At 36.7% G+C, this 9674-nt stretch overlaps 1 long non-coding RNA gene across 1 annotated transcript; it reads left to right on the top strand.

Moving 5' to 3' along the window:
- The first annotated feature begins 6571 nt into the window (after window positions 1-6571).
- Window positions 6572-7069, top strand: LOC120421788 (uncharacterized). The gene is made up of 2 exons (XR_005606021.2): window positions 6572-6864; window positions 6925-7069. It is a non-coding gene; the product is annotated as an uncharacterized LOC120421788 (long non-coding RNA).
- The last annotated feature ends 2605 nt before the right edge of the window (window positions 7070-9674 follow it).

Here is a 9674-nt window from a genome sequence, read left to right as displayed (position 1 = left end):
TCAAAGCTTTCCAGCACAACTTTATCATTGAAAAATTGCTCTGAAAAGAGACATTTTTGCTTACTCATTTATGAAAATCCATTTTATTCAAAATCCTCAAAATAGAAACTAAATTCAATAAAAAGTAAAAACAGCCAAAACTTGAGTGTTTTTTGCAATCTTTTTGACCATTGCTCATGTTTCATAACTGATTCTGAAAATATCAACATAGTAATCATAAGAATTAAATTCAACCATAATAGTAGTTTATGCAACAAGTTGCAAAAAGAGGATTTTTTCAGCACGAGTCGTACATTTATCCAACGAGGTTCACCGAGTTGGATAAATACGAAGAGTGCTGAAAAAAATCAAGTTTTGCAACGAGTTCCATACAACATTTTTTGCAATTCCAAAAAACACCAATTGAGTGAAATTTTAAGTCAAATTTTCATGTATTTGTCAATAAATCGTTTAAATCAAAACAATGTTGAAAAGTGTTACTTTTCAAAACAAGTGCTGAAAAGTTCAACTTTTCAGCACCCATTTCAGTGCTGAAAAGTAGAACTTTTCAGCATTTATTTTGAAAACTGTTGCTATTCGATTCTGTTATTTTTGGTACAGAAAAGTAGGCTATTTCGTCGTTCAAGAATGACAGGAAAAGTAAGTTGTTTCACGACGGAATTGCAAAAAGAATGTTTGAATGTGAAATAAAATCATTTTAAAAAAAATACAAAGGCAAAATCCAAACAAAACCTTGAATTTTATGTCAAAAGCAAAAAAAACAAATAAATGTATTGTTATAATACCTGAACATTTGATCACAAGATATTTTTTTAAACTTTGACGCTCAATTTATTTATTGAGCATTTCATGAACAGCGTATACGGCCTGTCATAGAACTTTTTTGAAAAACCGTCGCGGGCCGGACGTTGGGCAGGCCTGATTTAACTATTTTCAGTCTGAAAAAGGACATAAGGACTACTGTGCAGATTGTTTGCTACCAGGAAGAAAAATTTAATAACTTGAAGCTTAACAATTTCAAAAATTAATTGATTTGATTGGTTTAAGGTTAACTACATGGACCAAATATATTTAGAATTAATAAATAAGCAACTCTTTGAGATTGGCAATAAATTATTTTTAATTTCATCAGGTCAATTTGGTTTTATGTTTTGTCTCCCCCTCCAACCTTTAAAATTTCTCCAAATGGAGAGGCAAACAAATAATTATTGCCAAAAATTGAAATTTTCTTCGAAAAAACTTATGCAGTACATTTTATTTTTAGAAAATCGGGAAAAAATAAATAATCATTGCTAAACATTTAAGTTTTTCTTCAAAAAAATTTCAGCACATGTTTATAAAAACGAGCCATTAAGAAACTTTTATTTGCTTTTTTGAAAAATGGAAAAAAGACGTGAAACTCTAGATTTTGTTTTCATATATTCATTGATATTTTGCTTATTTGAGACAGTTGCATGACTGTGATAATCTGAACATTTTGTGATACTATTCGCACACTTTTTGAGATTTTGTATAAAAAAAATTCCAGTATTTAAGAGATCATTTTTGTAGAAATTTTGTTTAACAAAAATGACTTACTTATTTTTTTATGATTTTTGTTTGTTTTTTTTTTTATTTCGTTTATTGTTATTCGTTCTTTTAAGGTTATTTTTCAATATTACATCAGTTTTAATTTTAAAAAATATGCAAAAAATGCATTTGGACTTAGTTTGCAAAATACATAAAGTGAGTTAAGGGGGCACAGCAACCAATGAAGTTGTTGTCTTCTTTTTCCAAAACTGTCAAATTTTCGAACCAGTACTTGAAGGGATGAATAAAAAAATATATCAGTGGTTCAATTTTTTTTTAGTTTTGAAGATACTGAAAAGTCTGTAACAAAAATCTGGGTGCAAAAGCTAGTAAAAAGAACATTAAATGCTGAAATTTTCAGCAATCATGATATGTTGAACTTTTCAGCACTTATATCGTAACTCTAAAAATCGCGTTGGAGAAATGTACGACTTTTGACAAAGTGTCAGATAAAACAAGCCACATGAACAAGCCTTCACTTTCCTAAAAACTTCAGAGTTGATCTTTCCAATGATCTGAAAAATAGTTTTTGTCGATTTTTTAAATGGGTAATTCTCTACCAACTCACACGAAATCGGGAAAAGTTGCCCCGACCCCTCTTCGATTTGCGTGAAACTTTGTCCTAAGGGGTAACTTTTGTCCCTGATCACGAATCCGAGGTCCGTTTTTTGATATCTCGTGACGGAGGGGCGGTACGACCCCTTCCATTTTTGAACATGCGAAAAAAGAGGTGTTTTTCAATAATTTGCAGCCTGAAACGGTGATGAGATAGAAATTTGGTGTCAAAGGGACTTTTATGTAAAATTAGACGCCCGATTTGATGGCGTACTCAGAATTCCGAAAAAACGTATTTTTCATCGAAAAAAACACTAAAAAAGTTTTAAAAATTCTCCCATTTTCCGTTACTCGACTGTAAAAAATTTTGGAACATGTCATTTTATGGGAAATTTAATGTACTTTTCGAATCTACATTGTCCCAGAAGGGTCATTTTTTCATTTAGAACAAAATTTTTCATTTTAAAATTTCGTGTTTTTTCTAACTTTGCAGGGTTATTTTTTAGAGTGTAACAATGTTCTACAAAGTTGTAGAGCAGACAATTACAAAAATTTTGATATATAGACATAAGGGGTTTGCTTATAAACATCACGAGTTATCGCGATTTTACGAAAAAAAGTTTTGAAAAAGTTACTTTTTGCGTTTCTCTTTGTTTCGTCGTCCGTGTCTGTCACGGGTGACCATGAACGGCCATGATCGATGACGACCAACTTTTTCAAAACTTTTTTTCGTAAAATCGCGATAACTCGTGATGTTTATAAGCAAACCCCTTATGTCTATATATCAAAATTTTTGTAATTGTCTGCTCTACAACTTTGTAGAACATTGTTACACTCTAAAAAATAACCCTGCAAAGTTAGAAAAAACACGAAATTTTAAAATGAAAAATTTTGTTCTAAATGAAAAAATGACCCTTCTGGGACAATGTAGATTCGAAAAGTACATTAAATTTCCCATAAAATGACATGTTCCAAAATTTTTTACAGTCGAGTAACGGAAAATGGGAGAATTTTTAAAACTTTTTTAGTGTTTTTTTCGATGAAAAATACGTTTTTTCGGAATTCTGAGTACGCCATCAAATCGGGCGTCTAATTTTACATAAAAGTCCCTTTGACACCAAATTTCTATCTCATCACCGTTTCAGGCTGCAAATTATTGAAAAACACCTCTTTTTTCGCATGTTCAAAAATGGAAGGGGTCGTACCGCCCCTCCGTCACGAGATATCAAAAAACGGACCTCGGATTCGTGATCAGGGACAAAAGTTACCCCTTAGGACAAAGTTTCACGCAAATCGAAGAGGGGTCGGGGCAACTGCTGTGTGAGTTGGCGGAGAATTACCCAAATCGAAGCCCACCTAGATTCATAAACTCTTCAAATGGTTCGAATCGATTTGCTTAATCTTCTAAAAAACTCCTGTTACAATGAACCTCCCTTAAAAATAATAATAATTTCTTGCTTAATGGGGATTAATGTTGCTCCTTGTTATGAACAAATTAACAATTTTTTAAATAAAATGAGAATTCTAAATTGTCCATCGTTCAAAAACAACATAATTTGCGTCCATCGTTCAAAAACAACATAATTTGCTTTTTCTTACCACTTTTGCACCTCAACTGATGCTGATGATGATTACGATACACGCACACACACGCATTGCTTTCTTCAAATTGTCTGCGACCAACTAGTGACATCTACCGGAAGAAAACGCGCGATGAGCTGCCGCAGCTCGTTGCCGCCTGAGGAAATTTCCCGCGCCATCACTTTCCACTTTTCGGCAGAAAATGAAGAGGAGCGGTTTTCCGGGACCCGGGAAACTTTCGCCGAAAAGTCATCCGGAGCGAGGAGTTAACGACGCTGTGGAAATGAGGGAAAACTTGTTTCTTTTTTTAAATTTAAGCAATAAAAAGTGAAAATGAGTATTCATTTGAGGGCACGGCACGGCTGCCGGTACTTATTGGCAGCTGGGGAAAATGGCGTAAATTGCCTCGGGGGCTTGTAATGGATACCGTTGTCACTTTGTGGGTTTGTCTGCGGTGTGACACCCGGTGCCCTAACCCCGGGTAATTTAATTTTGGGAATTTTCCGTCAAATTGAGGTATGGTGTGGAAGACCTTCTGGCAATTTCAGTGACGGGGAACATCTGACAATGTATCAAAAGTTTGGCGTCAGAAGCCATCTTTTTAAGGTGAGATCAAAATACCTTTTACCTGACCTCGATAATTGCCAGCGACATTGATGTGGAAAAACGACTTGGCAAGAAATTTTCAACTCCCATAAAACTGCTATCAATTCGCGGAGGTGAACGTTTGCGAAGTAACTTTTCACTTCAAGAACAACCAGCGAACGACAACGCAAACGCATAGTTCTTTCGTTTTAACCATTTATGAAGAAAAATTGCTGCTCCAGCGTGTCCGCTTCGGTGTTCTGGTTCCAACGAGTCACACCAGCTGCCACCATCGGGGTTCGTTCCGTTCGCTCCGGTTCCGGTTGGTCGAGCCCGTTACAGCACAGTCTGTTGATGTCCTTGTTGAAACCGGTGGTTCCTGCCACGATGAAAGAGTGCTGCGGGGGGGAAACTAGGGATGAAACTTGAAAATTGAAAATTGAAAACTTGTTGTTTTCTGTTCATTGTTCATTTTTCATTGATCATTGTTCATTGTTCATTGTTCATTGTTCATTGTTCATTGTTCATTGTTCATTGTTCATTGTTCATTGTTCATTGTTCATTGTTCATTGTTCATTGTTCATTGTTCATTGTTCATTGTTCATTGTTCATTGTTCATTGTTCATTGTTCATTGTTCATTGTTCATTGTTCATTGTTCATTGTTCATTGTTCATTGTTCATTGTTCATTGTTCATTGTTCATTGTTCATTGTTCATTGTTCATTGTTCATTGTTCATTGTTCATTGTTCATTGTTCATTGTTCATTGTTCATTGTTCATTGTTCATTGTTCATTGTTCGTTGTTGGTGATTGGTGATTGGTGATAATAATAACAAAAAACACACTTCAAATGACAAATTTCTCATTTTTCTCACTTCAATAATGACCACCCCCAACTTTCTCCAACAATCGGAAGTAAAGGACGCAACGCCCGAAAGAAGCAGCACGAAAAAAACCCGCCTGAAAAACTTTGGCGTCGCGCTCAAGTTTAGACGTAATCTTCCAGCTCACTGCATCCACTTCCGACGGCACTGTAAATGTCTTTTTCTGTTACTCTGCGTTTTATCCTTGTTCCAGGAGGGAGCAAAATGTGCTTCTGGCAATCGAAAGTTTTGAGGGTTTTCTTTTTTTTTTTCTTTTGCCCCCTCTGGAAGTCACTTCTGGTCACCAGTACTTTCGCACTGTCATCACATTCAATTTAGACCCGAAAAAGTGGGAACATTTCGTAGGACGTGGAACAAGTGTTTGGATATTAGCAGCGGGAGGATTGCTGGGTCGACCTTTATGAAGGAGAAGACAGAATGCTGCAAGTTGAACTTAGCTTAGACATTAATTTGAAATTTTTGTGAATTTACACTAAATTTGCAAATAAAACATTCAGTCCTCAGAACCCGTATGAAATCTCGTTTAAAACTCGTCTCATCAAACACCTCATAAACGACTGTTTCTCAATCACTTTAAAGCGGCCACTTCTGACATCAACATCGCAATCATCATCATCCAGTGTCGACAAAGTTTGCCCAATTCAGTTTCATTGCCAAAAACTACCGAAATCCACGCCAAGACTAACCTCTTCAATCCTCCTGGCCCCCTTCAACGACTTTCCGGAAAGTTTGCTCCAAAAGTACGTGCACTAAAAGCTGCTTCACCCTCTTCAAAAAAAAAAAAGAAGAAAACCAGGAACCAAAGGATTGAATTCAATGATTTTTCCAGCTTTTCCGGGATTCCGGGGTTGATACCTGATGCTGCCAAGGTTGAGTCCGCCCGCTCCAAGAAACGCTGTCTCACAACAGTTGAACTTTTTATTTGAATAAGAAAGGGTCGGAAGTTGACGCTGCTTCGGGGTTGGCCAATCGAACTGCTCCAACCGTGTCTTGTGGATTTGGGGAACCAAAGGGATCGTTTCCTTTGAGAAGAACGGGTAGTTTGCTAATTCATGATCAGATATGGATTGGAAAATAACAAAAAAAGGAAAACAGTTAGAAATAAATCAAATTTCTAGACATTAAAATCTTGAAAACATAAACTAAAAAAACGTTGCCTAATCCACCTCTAGGTGGTTAGTGCCTTCCTCATAATTGGATCCTTAAGCCCTACACCCTTCCAAAAATCATAATTTTCTGAGTTCAATATCCCACTTTTTCATACGATTTTTTGAGTTCAGGAACTACAACCAAAAAAATGATTATATGGGTTGAACTGAAAAAATCGTATGAAAAGTGGGATATTGAACTCAGAAAATCATGATTTTTGGTAAGGGTTTTTTGATACGACTCTATTGATGCTCTGTTTACCTTTCCTACCAAACCTTGCTCCCGTATAACAGCTGTGTGTTGAAGTCAAATGATAAAACAGCATCCGTATAACAGTTTTTCTAACGTCAAACGTCGAAGCTCTTTTTGTCAACCTATTTGTAAACATTTTTTGTGGATGTCAAAAGACAGACTAAGACAACGTAATATTTAGCCGTTCAAGTTCCGAAGCCAGATTAAAGTCACCACCAAAAGATTCGGCACCGGTGGAGGCACCGGGCTCGAAATATGTAAGATGAAGTTGCCAAAGATAGCAATAACAGTAAGTGTTTCTTTTATCAAAATAATATTGTCGCGAATTGACAATTTTATTTCTTTTTAGGTTCTGCCTGCGTAGAACTTCCGGTGGACAAACTTGCTGCTGTCCAACGCCAGATCCTAGAGTCAAACCTACATCGTCGCTGAGCCACCACCAGGATGGCCGCTCTAAGTTGCAGGAAGTGGCCTACTTAACCGCCGCGAGTTGCCCCCTGGCAAAAAATGAGTACCGCCTCATAGTATGGCTCCTTTCAAACGAAGAAAATTTCAATCGCCTCCTTGAATGACCTCTCTTGGAGGCACCCATAGCCGGATCCTGGTTCCCCACAGTAATGCGGGACTATTCTTCACCACAAAAAGAGTCAATGTTTCATTTGTATTGCATTTCTACGTAATGTTGTGAATAAAACAAAATGTGCTTAACCGTCTTATTTCGTCTTATTGATAGGATTATCAAATCTTGTTTTATGCTCATTTGAATGGTCTTTCAATTATCTGACTAACGGCGGGTCGCATGATGGACCCCGACATCATTTTCATCAATTTTTTTGAGATCCGGCCTCCAAAAAGTGTATAAATAACACTTAAGTGCTTATATCTTTTGATAGGGTAATCAGATCATCGATGTTTTAGGCTCATTTGGAAGGTTTTTCAATTATCTAACTAACGACGGGTCGCATTATGGACCCGGACTTCTTTTTCATGGAAATATATGAGATCCGGCCTTGAAAAAATGTTTAGACAACACTTAAGTGCTCCTAACTTTTGATAGGGTTGTCAGATCTTCTATGTTTTGGCCTCGTTGGAAAGGTCTTTTGATTACCCATCTAACGATGGGTTGCATGATAGATCCGGACAACGTTTTCATCAAAATATATGAGATCCGGCCTCCAAAAAGTGTATAAATAACACTTAAGTGCTAATAACTTTTGAAAGGGTTGTCAGATCTTCAATGTTTTGGACTCATTAGAAAGGTCTTTCAATTATCCAACTAGCAACGAGTCGCATAATGGACCCGGCCAACATTTTCATCGAAATATTTGAAATCCGGCCCCTAAAATGTGTTCAAATGACACTTAATTGCCCATAACTTTTGATAGGGTTATCAGATCTTCAATCTTTTGGGCTTGTTGGAAAGGTCTTTTGATTACCTATCCAACGATGGGTAGCATGATCAGGGTTACCAGGTCAAAATTTGAAAAATCTGGCAAAGTATCGATTAAAAATCTGGAAAAATCTGGCAGACAAAAATCTTACAATTCTGAATGATGAAGATGAGGAAGAATATGAATTAATTCAAAAGTTTGTAGAATTCAGATGTTTTAACTAATTAAAATGGCCTAAAAATGTTGAATTTACATTTACTTTAAGCAAAACTCATTCTAAATTTTATGATTTTCAATTAAATTCGCTCATTTTTATCAGAAAGTTGTTCAAAATGGGCATTAAGTGAAAAATCTGGCAAAATCTGTCAATATCTGGCACAGAGAAGGTTGAATCTTTATTCTGGCTGACATTTGAAAAATCTGGCATTCCCAGATTTATCTGGCAGCCTGGCAACCCTGAGCATGATAGATCCGGACAACTTTTTCATCAAAATATTTGAGATCCGGCCTCTGAAATGTGTACAAATGACACTTAAGTGTTCATAACTTTTGATAGGGTTATCAGATCTTCAATGTTTTGGGCTCATTAGAAAGGTCTTTTAAATACCTTTCTAAAAATGTATGATCAAACGGGTTTTCTTACAAAAACCACCCTTTTTACAATCTTTCAAACTTTAGCCAGAATGGTTTTTTTTTAGCATAACTTTTGAAATACTTAACAAAACTTCATAATAGTTAATATAGGTCTTGTGGGACCCTAAGACGGATCGAATGAGACCAGAACGGCCCAAATCGGTTCAGCCAGTCCGGAGATAATCGAGTGCATTTTTTTCGGTGCACGGACTTACAGACATACACACGCACAGACATTTGCTTAGAATTTGATTCTGAGTCGATAGGTATACGTGAAAGTAGGTCTACGAGGTCGAATTAAGAAGTTCATTTTTCGAGTGATTTTATAGCCTTTCCTCAGTAAGGTGAGGAAGGCAAAACATGACTGAAAACAAAACACAAAAGAACTTGAAGCATTTACTAAAAAAATCTAAGAGTACCAAAATTGCCACAATTACCCCATCCCAAATTGCATCAACGAAAGTTGCGAGAGAAAAACTACACAGTTTGTTTTCAGTGATTGAGAAAGCACCGAGTAGAATGCACACACACACACACACATTCTCACAATCACATAAAATAGCATCAAATAATAGAACGGAAAAGTTGAACGGAATCCCAGCTCGCTCTTTCCCCCACAGAAGAAGGATTTTCGGCGGAAAGCCAATAAAATTCAATATTTCAAGTTTGCAGCGAGTGGAACCAATTCACCTAGTGCACCACGTGGTCTTTGGCGCTTTTCGTCGGTTACACACGCGGGTGATGGGCGAAATTGGCCATTGTTGAATCTGCTGGACCGTCGTCGTGGGATTGGATTTCGATGTGGACACACCATTTCCGGGCCCGGTGGATTCCCACTCGCGGAAATTGATTTTTGGCGAGTGACATTCGGGCTTGGACAATCGTTTTGCGGTGAAATGATCGGATAAGAGGGTTCGAAAGGAAGTCATCAGTGGATTGTTTTTTAGAACAATGCAATTTTCGTTTGTTTAGAACAGCTATTTTGAGAAAATTTTATGAAATTGAGTAAACCCTCAAAGAAGAGCTTTGATTTAAAAATACAGTCAAACCTCGCATACTCAAGTAACATTTTTAA

Source organism: Culex pipiens, chromosome 1 (assembly GCF_016801865.2).
Source record: "Culex pipiens pallens isolate TS chromosome 1, TS_CPP_V2, whole genome shotgun sequence".
Taxonomy (NCBI): domain Eukaryota; kingdom Metazoa; phylum Arthropoda; class Insecta; order Diptera; family Culicidae; genus Culex; species Culex pipiens.
This window is presented reverse-complemented; position numbering and strand designations above follow the sequence as displayed.